Here is a 14,495-nt window from a genome sequence, read left to right on the forward strand (position 1 = left end):
TCCCCTGGTTAACCCCTAACCCTCTGTGTTCCCCTATAGCCCCTGTTTCCCCCCCCATAACCTTGGGCTACCCTTACCTTCCCCGGTCCTGAGCCCCCACCCCCTGTGTCTCCCCCAGGATCCCTCTTATTCCCCGCTACCCTGGAATATTGCTACCCCTGTTACCCTTGTTGTGCTTAACCCTTATTTTGTGGCAGCCCTGTCGTGACATCCCCCAGGTACCTCACCCCTATTACCCCATAGGGATAGTATAGATCCAGGCGGGAGGGCTGTTATACCTGTATGTGTGTATTGTGTAGTTAGATTGTGGGTGGAATTTGGGAATGTACTGTGTAGTGTAGTCAGAACCGTGTTAGTATATTGTATTAGTGTGTGTATTTATATTGTAGTGTGCGGTTATAACAATATATATCTATCCCCTTGTTATAGATATATATAGTTATAAACCTAATACCTTTTTGGTTGTAAAGTATCGCCGCAATAGAGTTAGTATATTGTTGACATTGTATTACTAATGTATTATTAATAAATACCGTGTCATTTATCCCTATTGTGTAATGTGTGATTACTAGTGGTAGTCAGTAAGGCGCGTGCAGCTAGTTTAGTGATTAGCGTAGGGCAATCAGTAGCGATTTGTTGTTCATTAAGGCATAAATAGGCAGAGTCATCACAAGACGACTACGCCTATTTATGAATATTAATTATTGAGATTTGCATAAATATCAATAATTAATATCCCCTTTAACATCAGGCATCTCAGTATTAGTGGCTTGTCTCAGAATATTATCATAGTAGGAACAATCAGCAATCCATTGGCGGCAGTAACCAATCATGCCAAGAAAGGTCAGAACAGAACAAAGCCCAAATACTCAACACTTTCCATACACCATTGTAATTTCTTCCTAGAAACTTTGTGACCACTTTCAAATAACCACAGTAATAAACTAACACAGTCTGCCTGGCAGGCCTCCCGAGTAGAACTACATATGAGGAGATCGTCAACATATTGTAGAAGGACAGAACCATGAGGGCCAGTCTAAGGGCGCAGTGTAACTTGGAGGACAATGGAGTAGACTACCGGGGAGTCTACATAATCCTGAGGCATTCTACACCAAGTATACTGGCGAAATTTAAATGTGAAGGCAAAAAGTGGCCGTGTCTCTTTGTCAACTGGGACAGAAAAAAATGTATTCTTTAAATCAATAACAGAGAAAAACTCTGCATGGGCAGGAATAGCTGATAGCAGAGATAGTACATATGGAACCACAGGGGCTATGGGTATGATAACAATCTTATTAAGATCATCTACTTCAATAGGTTTTTTTAACAAGGTTTCCCCTACAGTCATAAAAGGGAACTGTTCCTCAGGGTCATTGTCCTCATCAGGATGAGGTATATGTTCAGGTTTGGGAAAATACTTTTGTGATCTAAGACGCATGGGAGCTATGGCATCCCCATCACCAACAGCACCAGCCACTGGATCCTTCCTGACCACTCTGATCAGGCATAGGTTGTGGTAACTGCGGATTTGGCTGCGGGAGCTGGGGAGCTGTAGGTAGTTGGATATTGGTAGCAGTATATGCAGCTAGTAAATCTAAGTCATCTTTTGAAAGGGATGGATATATCTGTGGGATATTTCCTAAATAGGGAGGAGGGGACTTCTGGAGTGAACCCCTTGTCAATTCTTTTTCTAACTCATGTTTCTTTTTATATCCCTCCTGGTTCTCTGCCTTCTGTTTGTTAACCTTTTTATTTGCTCTATCATACCAATATGGTGCATAAGTAAGCCAATTTTCCCCTCCCGACTTCATATACTGCATGTCCCACTGGAGGTCTGGTCTATAATATGGGTAAGCTTCAGTGTCACCCAAACATAACCCTTTTACCATATCCATATGGAAGGTGTCATTAGCCCCTTCCCGAGGGAACGAATTTATACTCTTCATCCCCTCTGTCCATCCTGCCATATTATCCACCCAGGGAATAACTAAATAATAATCAGTCCCACAAACCCGGGCTACATAATCCTTACATGTTTCTCCTACATTTGGAGGGGGTGGAGAAACCTTCCCTTGCTTTGCACCCATTTCTTATAACTTAATTGAGACGGAGGCAGAGCTGAACTCTCCCCAGGACTGGCTGTACTGAACCGTAAAAGCTCTGACAATTCTTGTCAACTGGGTCAGAGGAATTATGTTTATGCTCAACTTCCTTCTCAACTGTCTATTAGTATTATCCCTTAAAACTGTCACTTGCGTTTACCAGTTTCTGGGTTAGCGGGTTTATCCAGGACACATACAATAAAGTTAGTACAGTTTTCACAGTATCATTTGCTGCTTACCTTCAGCATAAAAATTACTTAATGCTTCATAACATAACAGAAAGCATAAGAAAGCGACAGATAAGAAGTGATAGAAATTGGGTGACAAGAGAAATCAGGGTGCAGACACTATTTGAATTCTTCCCAAAATAATTCCTCTTTTAAATCCTTCCCTAAAGAATGTATCTGTTAGACTTGGCCAGTAGTCTATTTATAGTCTATCTTGCCAAAAGATAGATACTATTCCTTTCAGTGTGTCTAAAGTGGATTCAAAATAGAAGCAACAGAATATTTTTTCGGAACGCATCGGAATGTCCCCAGTCCTTAACCACTTCAACCCCGCTAGCTAAAACCCCCTTAACCACTTCAGCCCCGCTAGGTGAAACCCCCTTCATGACCAGGCCACTTTTTACACTTCGGCACTACACTCCTTTCACCGTTTATCGCTCGGTCATGCAACTTACCACCCAAATGAATTTTACCTCCTTTTCTTCTCACTAATAGAGCTTTCATTTGGTGGTATTTTATTGCTGCTGACATTTTTACTTTTTTTGTTATTAATCAAAATGTAACGATTTTTTTGCAAAAAAATGACATTTTTCACTTTCAGCTGTGAAATTTTGCAAAAAAAACGACATCCATATATACATTTTTCGCTAAATTTATAGTTCTACATGTCTTTGATAAAAAAAAAATGTTTGGGCAAAAAAAAAATGGTTTGGGTAAAAGTTATAGCATTTACAAACTATGGTACAAAAATGTGAATTTCCGCTTTTTGAAACGGCTCTGATTTTCTGAGCACCTGTCATGTTTCCTGAGGTTCTACAATGCCCAGACAGTAGAAACCCCCCACAAATGACCCCATTTCGGAAAGTAGACACCCTAAGGTATTCGCTGATGGGCATAGTGAGTTCATAGAACTTTTTATTTTTTGTCACAAGTTAGCGGAAAATGATGATGATTTTTTATTTTTTTTCTTACAAAGTCTCATATTCCACTAACTTGCGACAAAAAATAAAAAATTCTAGGAACTCACCATGCCCCTCACAGAATACCTTGGGGTGTCTTCTTTCCAAAATGGGGTCACTTGTGGCGTAGTTATACTGCCCTGGCAATTTAGGGGCCCAAATGTGTGAGAAGAACTTTGCAATCAAAATGTGTAAGAAATGACCGGTGAAATACGAAAGGTGCACTTTGGAATATGCGCCCCTTTGCCCACCTTGGCAGCAAAAAAGTGTCACACATGTGGTATCGCCGTACTCAGGAGAAGTTGGGGAATGTGTTTTGGGGGGTCATTTTACATATACCCATGCTGGGTGAGAGAAATATCTTGGCAAAAGATAACTTTTCCCATTTTTTTATACAAAGTTGGCATTTGACCAAGATATTTTTCTCACCCAGCATGGGTATATGTAAAATGACACCCCAAAACACATTCCCCAACTTTTCCTGAGTACGGCGATACCAGATGTGTCACACTTTTTTGCTGCCAAGGTGGGCAAAGGGGCACATATTCCAAAGTGCACCTTTCGGATTTTGCAGGGCATTTTTTACACATTTTGATTGCAAAGTTCTTCTCACACATTTGGGCCCCTAAATTGCCAGGGCAGTATAACTACGCCACAAGTGACCCCATTTTGGAAAGAAGACACCCCAAGGTATTCCGTGAGGGGCATGGCGAGTTCCTAGAATTTTTTATTTTTTGTCACAAGTTAGCGGAAAATGATGATTTTTTTTTTTTCTCTTTTTTCCTTACAAAGTCTCATATTCCACTAACTTGCGACAAAAAATAAAAAATTCTAGGAACTCGCCATGCCCCTCACGGAATACCTTGGGGTGTCTTCTTTCCAAAATGGGGTCACTTGTGGCGTAGTTATACTGCCCTGGCAATTTAGGGGCCCAAATGTGTGAGAAGAACTTTGCAATCAAAATCTGTAAAAAATGACCGGTGAAATCCGAAAGGTGCACTTTGGAATATGTGCCCCTTTGCCCACCTTGGCATCAAAAAAGCGTCACACATCTGGTATCGCCGTACTCAGGAGAAGTTGGGGAATGTGTTTTGGGCTGTCATTTTACATATACCCATGCTGGGTGAGAGAAATATCTTGGCAAAAGACAACTTTTCCAATTTTTTTATACAAAGTTGGCATTTGACCAAGATATTTTTCTCACCCAGCATGGGTATATGTAAAATGACACCCCAAAACACATTGCCCAACTTCTCCTGAGTACGGCGATACCAGATGTGTCACACTTTTTTGCTGCCAAGGTGGGCAAAGGGGCACATATTCCAAAGTGCACCTTTCGGATTTTGCAGGGCATTTTTTACACATTTTGATTGCAAAGTTCTTCTCACACATTTGGGCCCCTAAATTGCCAGGGCAGTATAACTACCCCACAAGTGACTCCATTTTGGAAAGAAGACACCCCAAGGTATTCCGTGAGGGGCATGGCGAGTTCCTAGAATTTTTTTATTTTTTGTCGCAAGTTAGTGGAATATGAGACTTTGTAAGGAAAAAAGAAAAAAAAAGAAAAATCATCATTTTCCGCTAAATTGTGACAAAAAATAAAAAATTCTAGGAACTCGCCGTGCCCCCCACGGAATACCTTGGGGTGTCTTCTTTCCAAAATGGGGTCACTTGTGGCGTAGTTATACTGCCCTGGCAATTTAGGGGCCCAAATGTGTAAGAAGTACCTTGAAATCAAAATGTGTAAAAAATGGCCTGCGAAATCCGAAAGGTGCCCCTTTGCCCACCTTGGCTGCAAAAAAGTGTCACACATCTGGTATCGCCGTACTCAGGAGAAGTTGGGCAATGTGTTTTGGGGGGTCATTTTACATATACCCATGCTGGGTGAGAGAAATATCTTGGCAAAAGACAACTTTTCCCATTTTTTTATACAAAGTTGGCATTTGACCAAGATATTTTTCTCACCCAGCATGGGTATATGTAAAATGACCCCCCAAAACACATTGCCCAACTTCTCCTGAGTACGGCGATACCACATGTGTGACACTTTTTTGCAGCCTAGATGCGCAAAGGGGCCCAAATTCCTTTTAGGAGGGCATTTTTAGACATTTGGATCCCAGACTTCTTCTCACACTTTCGGGCCCCTAAAAAGCCAGGGCAGTATAAATACCCCACATGTGACCCCACTTTGGAAAGAAGACACCCCAAGGTATTCAATGAGGGGCATGGCGAGTTCCTAGAATTTTTTTTTTTTTTTGCATAAGTTAGCGGATATTGATTTTTTTTGTTTTTTTTCTCACAAAGTCTCACTTTCCGCTAACTTAGGACAAAAATTTCAATCTTTCATGGACTCAATATGCCCCTCACGGAATACCTTGGGGTGTCTTCTTTCCGAAATGGGGTCACATGTGGGGTATTTATACTGCCCTGGCTTTTTAGGGGCCCTAAAGCGTGAGAAGAAGTCTGGAATATAAATGTCTAAAAATGTTTACGCATTTGGATTCCGTGAGGGGTACGGCGAGTTCATGGGAGATTTTATTTTTTGACACAAGTTAGTGGAATATGAGACTTTGTAAGAAAAAACAAAAACAAAAACAAACAAAAAATGTCCGCTAACTTGTGCCAAAAAAAATGGCTGAATGGAGCCTTACCAGGGGGGGGTGATCAATGACAGGGGGGGTGATCAATGACAGGGGGGTGATCACCCATATAGACTCCCTGATCCACCCCCCTGTCATTGATCACCCCCCCTGTAAGGCTTCATTCAGACGTCCGCATGATTTTTACGGATCCATGGATACATGGATCGGATCCACAGAACGCATGCGGACGTCTGAATGGAGCCTTACAGGGGGGTTATCAATGACAGGGGGTGATCAGGGTAATCAGGGTGATCACCCCCCTGTCACTGATCACCCCCCCTGTAAGGCTCCATTCAGACATCCGCATAATTTTTTACGGATCCATGGATACATGGATCGGATCCACAAAACGCATGCGGACGTCTGAATGGAGCCTTACAGGGGGGTTATCAATGACAGGGGGTGATCAGGGTAATCAGGGTGATCACCCCCCTGTCACTGATCACCCCCCCTGTAAGGCTCCATTCAGACATCCGCATGATTTTTTACGGATCCATGGATACATGGATCGGATCCACAAAACGCATGCGGACGTCTGAATGGAGCCTTACAGGGGGGTTATCAATGACAGGGGGTGATCAGGGTAATCAGGGTGATCACCCCCCTGTCACTGATCACCCCCCCTGTAAGGCTCCATTCAGACATCCGCATGATTTTTTACGGATCCATGGATACATGGATCGGATCCACAGAACGCATGCGGACGTCTGAATGGAGCCTTACAGGGGGGTTATCAATGACAGGGGGTGATCAGGGTAATCAGGGTGATCACCCCCCTGTCACTGATCACCCCCCCTGTAAGGCTCCATTCAGACATCCGCATGATTTTTTACGGATCCATGGATACATGGATCGGAATCCACAGAACGCATGCGGACGTCTGAATGGAGCCTTACAGGGGGGTTATCAATGACAGGGGGTGATCAGGGTAATCAGGGTGATCACCCCCCTGTCACTGATCACCCCCCCTGTAAGGCTCCATTCAGACGTCCGCATGATTTTTACGGATCCATGGATACATGGATCGGATCCGTAAAAATCATGCGGACGTCTGAATGGAGCCTGACAGGGGGGTGATCAATGACAGGGGGGTGATCAATGACAGGGGGTGATCAGGGAGTGTATATGGGTGATCACCCGCCTGTCATTGATCACCCCCCTGTAAGGCTCCATTCAGACGTCCGCATGATTTTTACGGATCCATGGATCGGATCCGTAAAAATCATGCGGACGTCTGAATGGAGCCTGACAGGGCGGTGATCAATGACAGGGGGGTGATCAGGGAGTGTATATGGGTGATCACCCGCCTGTCATTGATCACCCCCCTGTAAGGCTCCATTCAGACGTCCGCATGATTTTTACGGATCCATGGATACATGGATCGGATCCGTAAAAATCATGCGGACATCTGAATGGAGCCTGACAGGGCGGTGATCAATGACAGGGCGGTGATCAATGACAGGGGGGTGATCAGGGAGTTTATATGGGGTGATCAGGGGTTTATAAGGGGTTAATAAGTGACCGGGGGGGGGGGGGGGGTGTAGTGTAGTGTAGTGTAGTGTTTGGTGGGACTGTACTGACCTACCTGAGTCCTCTGGTGGTCGATCCTAACAAAAGGGACCACCAGAGGACCAGGTAGGAGGTATATTAGACGCTGTTATGAAAACAGCGTCTAATATACCTGTTAGGGGTTAAAAAATTCGGATCTCCAGCCTGCCAGCGAGCGATCGCCGCTGGCAGGCTGGAGATCCACTCGCTTACCTTCTGTTCCTGCGAGCGCGCGCGCCTGTGCGCGCGCGTTCACAGGAAATCTCGCGTCTCGCGAGAGGACGCGTATATGCGTCCAGGAGGAGTAAAACAACCACCTCCCGGACGCATATACGCGTACGGTGGTCGGGAGGTGGTTAATGACCAGGCCACTTTTTACACTTCTGCACTACACTACTTTCACCATTTATTGCTCGGTCATGCAACTTACCACCCAAATAAATTTTACCTCCTTTTCTTCTCACTAATAGAGCTTTCATTTGGTGGTATTTTATTGCTGCTGACATTTTTACTTTTTTTGTTATTAATCGAAATTTAAAGATTTTTTTGCAAAAAAATGACATTTTTCACTTTCAGCTGTAAAATTTTGCAAAAAAAACGACATCCATATATACATTTTTCACTAAATTTATTGTTCTACATGTCTTTGATAAAAAAAAATGTTTGGGCAAAAAAAAAATGGTTTGGGTAAAAGTTATAGCGTCTACAAACTATGGTACAAAAATGTGAATTTCTGCTTTTTGAAGCAGCTCTGACTTTCTCAGCACCTGTCATGTTTCCTGAGGTTCTACAATGCCCAGACAGTAGAAAACCCCACAAATGACCCCATTTCGGAAAGTAGACACCCTAAGGTATTCGCTGATGGGCATAGTGAGTTCATAGAACTTTTTATTTTTTGTCACAAGTTAGCGGAAAATGATGATTTTTATATATATATTTTTTTCTTACAAAGTCTCATATTCCACTAACTTGCGACAAAAAATAAAAAATTCTAGGAACTCGCCATGCCCCTCACGGAATACCGGGTAGTTATACTGCCCTGGCAATTTAGGGGCCCAAATGTGTGAGAAGTACTTTGCAATCAAAATGTGTAAAAAATGGCCTGCGAAATCCGAAAGGTGCACTTTGGAATATGTGCCCCTTTGCCCACCTTGGCTGCAAAAAAGTGTCACACATCTGGTATCGCCGTACTCAGGAGAAGTTGGGGAATGTGTTTTGGGGTGTCATTTTACATATACCCATGCTGGGTGAGAGAAATATCTTGGCAAAAGACAACTTTTCCAATTTTTTTATACAAAGTTGGCATTTGACCAAGATATTTTTCTCACCCAGCATGGGTATATGTAAAATGACACCCCAAAACACATTCCCCAACTTCTCCTGAGTACGGCGATACCAGATGTGTGACACTTTTTTGCAGCCTAGATGTGCAAAGGTGCCCAAATTCCTTTTAGGAGGGCATTTTTAGACATTTGGATCCCAGACTTCTTCTGACACTTTCGGGCCCCTAAAAAGCCAGGGCAGTATAAATACCCCACATGTGACCCCACTTTGGAAAGAAGACACCCCAAGGTATTCAATGAGGGGCCTGGCGAGTTCATAGAATTATTATTTTTTTGCATAAGTTAGCGGAAATTGATTTTTTTTTTTGGTTTTTTTCTCACAAAGTCTCACTTTCCGCTAACTTAGGACAAAAATTTCAATCTTTCATGGACTCAATATGCCCCTCAGCGAATACCTTGGGGTGTCTTCTTTCCGAAATGGGGTCACATGTGGGGGATTTATACTGCTCTGGCCTTTTAGGGGCCCTAAAGCGTGAGAAGAAGTCTGGAATATAAATGTCTAAAAATTTTTACGCATTTGGATTCCGTGAGGGGTATGGTGAGTTCATGTGAGATTTTATTTTTTGACACAAGTTAGTGGAATATGAGACTTTGTAAGAAAAAACAAACAAAAAAAATATATATATTTCCGCTAACTTGGGCCCAAAAAATGTCTGAATGGAGCCTTACAGGGGGGGGGGGGGGTGATCAATGACAGGGGGGTGATCACCCATATAGACTCCCTGATCACCCCCCTGTCATTGATCACCCCCCTGGTAAGGCTCCATTCAGACGTCCGTATGACTTTTACGGATCCATGGATACATGGATCGGATCCGCAAAACACATGCGGACGTCTGAATGGAGCCTTACAGGGGGGTGATCAATGACAGGGGGTGATCAATGACAGGGGGTGATCAGGGAGTGTATATGGGTGATCACCCCCCTGTCATTGATCACCCCCCTGTAAGGCTCCATTCAGACGTCCGAATGATTTTTACGGATCCATGGATACATGGATCGCATCCGCAAAACACATGCGGACGTCTGAATGGAGCCTTACAGGGGGGTGATCAATGACAGGGGGTGATCAGGGAGTGTATATGGGTGATCACCCCCCTGTCATTGATCACCCCCCTGTAAGGCTCCATTCAGACGTCCGTATGATTTTTACGGATCCATGGATACATGGATCGGATCCGCAAAACACATGCGGACGTCTGAATGGAGCCTTACAGGGGGGTGATCAATGACAGGGGGGTGATCAATGACAGGGGGTGATCAGGGAGTGTATATGGGTGATCACCCCTCTGTCATTGATCACCCCCCTGTAAGGCTCCATTCAGAGGTCCGCATGTGTTTTGCGGATCCGATCCATGTATCCATGGATCCGTAAAAATCATACGGACATCTGAATGGAGCCTTACAGGGGGGTGATCAATGACAGGGGGTGATCAGGGAGTGTATATGGGTGATCACCCCCCTGTCATTGATCACCCCCTGTAAGGCTCCATTCAGACGTCCGAATGATTTTTACGGATCCATGGATACATGGATCGGATCCGCAAAACACATGCGGACGTCTGAATGGAGCCTTACAGGGGGGTGATCAATGACAGGGGGTGATCAGGGAGTGTATATGGGTGATCACCCTTCTGTCATTGATCACCCCCCTGTAAGGCTCCATTCAGACGTCCGCATGTGTTTTGCGGATCCGATCCATGTATCCATGGATCCGTAAATATCATACGGACGTCTGAATGGAGCCTTACAGGGGGGTGATCAATGACAAGGGGGTGATCAGGGAGTGTATATGGGTGATCACCCCCCTGTCATTGATCACCCCCCTGTAAGGCTCCATTCAGGCGTCCGAATAATTTTTACGGATCCATGGATACATGGATCGGATCCGCAAAACACATGCGGACGTCTGAATGGAGCCTTACAGGGGGTTGATCAATGACAGGGGGGTGATCAATGACAGGGGGTGATCAGGGAGTGTATATGGGTGATCACCCGCCTTTCATTGATCACCCCCCTGTAAGGCTCCATTCAGACGTCCGCATGTGTTTTGCAGATCCGATCCATGTATCCATGGATCCGTAAAAATCATACGGACGTCTGAATGGAGCCTTACAGGGGGGTGATCAATGACAGGGAAGTGATCAGGAAGTCTATATGCATGATCACCCCCTTGTCATTGATCACCCCCCTGTAAGGCTGCATTCAGACGTCCGTATGCGTTTTGCGGATACGATCCATGTATCCGTGGATCCGTAAAAATCATACGGACATCTGAATGGAGCCTTACAGGGGGGTGATCAATGACAGGGGGGTGATCAATGACAGGGGGTGATCAGGGAGTTTATATGGGGTGATCATGGGTGATCAGGGGTTCATAAGGGGTTAATAAGTGACCGGGGGGGGGGGGTGTAGTGTAGTGTGGTGTTTGGTGCGACTTTACTGAGCTACCTGTGTCCTCTGGTGGTCGATCCAAACAAAAGGGACCATCAGAGGACCAGGTAGCAGGTATATTAGACGCTGTTATCAAAACAGCGTCTAATATACCTCTTAGGGGTTAAAAAAATTCACATCTCCAGCCTGCCAGCGAGCGATCGCCGCTGGCAGGCTGGAGATCCACTCGCTTACCTTCTGTTCCTGTGAGCGCGCGCGCCTGTGTGCGCGCGTTCACAGGAAATCTCGGCCCTCGCGAGATGACGCGTATGTGCGTCACTCTGCGCAGGGCTGCCGCCTCCGGACCGCACATCTGCGTTAGGCGGTCCGGAGGCGGTTAAAGACAGGAATGTTCCGTACTTAACCGAATTCTTGTATACTCTATTCCGGACAGAGCCCCCAGCTGAAAGTATCCTTTCCTTCTCAATGCACCCTGATTTCATCTCCGTCGACAGGCCTGGAGAACTATCAATGACACATACAGTATGATGTCAAAAACAGCTCTGTTTTAATCTTGACCATATGGGCCTTTTATACATACATCCATATATACAAGAAACAGCTGCGGCTCACATTACAATAGTGCTGACTAGAAAAAGTTCCTTATACGGACAGAAGGTCAATGTAAATATATTCACCCTCTAGTATGATGTCACCCTACCTCCTGTCCTTTATACAGATCATATAGCTTATTCTATTTAACCTTTCAGATGCTATCTTGGAGTACCTCAATGAAAATAAGCAAATAACGCCATATCAGCATGGCTTCATGAGGGATTGGTCATGTCAAACTAATTTAATCAGGTTCTATGAGTAGGTAAGTTCTAGACTTGACAGCGGCGAATCAATGGATGTCGTATATATCTGGACTTCTCCAAAGCATTTGACACTGTACTGCATAAAAGGTATAATATATAAAATGAGAATGCTTGGACTAGGGGAAAATGTATGTGAGTAAGTAACTGGCTCAGTGATAGAAAACAGAGGGTGGTTATTAACTGTACACAATCAGATTGGGTCACTGTCACTAGTGGGGTACCACAGGGGTCAGTATTGGGCCCTATTCTCTTCAATATATTTATTAATGATCTTGTAGAAGACTTGCACAGTAAAATATCAGTTTTTGCAGATGACACTAAAATGTATAAAGTTATTGACACGGAAGAGGACAGTATACTGCTACAGAGGGATCTGGATGGATAAGCAGCAGATGAGGTTTAACACTGAGAAATGTAAGGTTATGCACATGGGAAGGTATATTGTCACCTGTACATACTAAATGGTAAAACACTGGGTAACACCGACAAGGAAAAGGACCTACGAATTTTGGTGGACAGCAAATAAGCTGTATAAACCAGTTTCAGGCAGCTGCTGCCAAGGCCAATAAGATAATGGGTTGCATCAAAAGGGGCATAGATGCCCATGATGAGAACATAGCCCTACCACTTTACAAAACACTAGTCAGACTACATATGGAGTACTTTGAAGAAAAGAAGTTGAGAAAATCCAGCTCCACTTAAAAAGGAATAGGCGTTTATTCAGCTTGCGGTTAAAAACTCATCCGAGGATACAAAATAACAGTCTTGTCTAAGCTTTTCGGGCTACTAGAAACAATTCCAGCCCTTCTTCATGACACTTCATTCTTCTAGTGTCATGAAGAAGGGCTGGAATTGTTTCTAGTAGCCCGAAAAGCTTAGACAAGACTGTTATTTTGTATCCTCGGATGAGTTTTTAACCGCAAGCTGAATAAACGCCTATTCCTTTTTAAGTGGAGCTGGATTTTCTCAACTTCTTTTCTTCATTGTCGCCCGCACCTGACACGGGCTGTCCGTGCTCACAACTAAAGGAAGGGCAGGTGAGAGCTGCTACACTCCTCTTTTTCTATATGGAGTACTTTGTACAGTTCTGGGCTCCTGTGAACAAGGCAGACATAGCAGAACTAAAGAGGGTTCAGAGGAGGGCAACTGAAGTAATAACTGGAATGGGGGACTACAGTTGTAACACCCCACAGTTGTGTTACAAAACTCTTTTACCCCACTACAATCTCTTAAGAGCATTTACATTGTTCTCTAATGTAATTTTACCTTACATCCTCACAAATGTGCATTGAAAACCTTGTTAATTGTATATTGCTGTAATTACCATGTTCACCAGGTGGCAGCAATGTGTTAGCAAGGAGTTAGAGTCAGTTTAGTGTTTCTGAGCTGGAATAGTTCATTCCAGTTCAGCTACCCCCTCTGTGAGCAGAGTGGATTATTCCCACATCCTGCCTTATGGGGAAGAAAGGAAGGTAAGTTAGTGTGCCAGCCACCCCTGCTAGGGGAAGGTTCTGCGTGTAGGAGCTCCCAGATATAGGGAACCAAAGCCAGGATCTTGTCTCGGCTAAGACATTGATCATAAGCCCCAGTCTGAGCCTTGCAACCTCAGCCGAAAGAAGCAAACAGACAACTCCAGTTCCAGGAAGAAGCATACCCTGTGAAGCTAACTGTGAGTACAGTCCAGAGACCCAGGAGAAGACATATTCCTCCTCAGCTAGTCAGTCCCCATACAGCAGAAGATAGAAAGCGTAGAAGCTAAATTCCCACCACCAATTTAGAGCTAACAAGCAGACTTCCTTTTCCTGCAAAGCTCCAGGTACATGATCAGAAGATATATTCCTGCCACGCATTGCCAATACCTGCTGGGACCAAAGTTTAAAGCTGTATCTTGCTTGGATGAAAGCTCCTCTCATTAAAGACAAGTTTGAACATTACCCAAGGTCTGGATCTCAATTACTGCTGCAAATTCCTCTATTACTCCTCCTAGCACCACACTCATTTTGTTGCAAGTGAGCCAGGATCCAGGAGTCCAGCCGTACCCAGGTAGGAGACACCGTTGACACCATTACCACTACCATACAGAGACATTACACCATTACTAACCTTGTGTGTGAGTTACAACACCTTAAAGGGCCCTGTGACTGTACCCTTTGCACGCTGCAATTGGCATCACAAACAAAACTATAAACTATCACCTACACCTGACCCAGCCATTGCACTTTTGGCATCAGAATGCATACCCCGGTCCAGCTCACCGCATTTTTTGGCGTCACTGGAACAGGATCGGATCGAATTGTGTGCCTATCCCTGCTACAACAGAACCGGATCCAATTGTGTGCCTTAACAGGATCAAATTGCATGTTTCACAGTACTGCAAGACCTGAGAATTGTGCCAAAACACTGAAAATTGATTTTATTGCTTT

This window comes from Bufo gargarizans, chromosome 1 (genome assembly GCF_014858855.1).
Source record: "Bufo gargarizans isolate SCDJY-AF-19 chromosome 1, ASM1485885v1, whole genome shotgun sequence".
In the NCBI taxonomy this organism is placed as follows: Eukaryota; Metazoa; Chordata; class Amphibia; order Anura; family Bufonidae; genus Bufo; species Bufo gargarizans.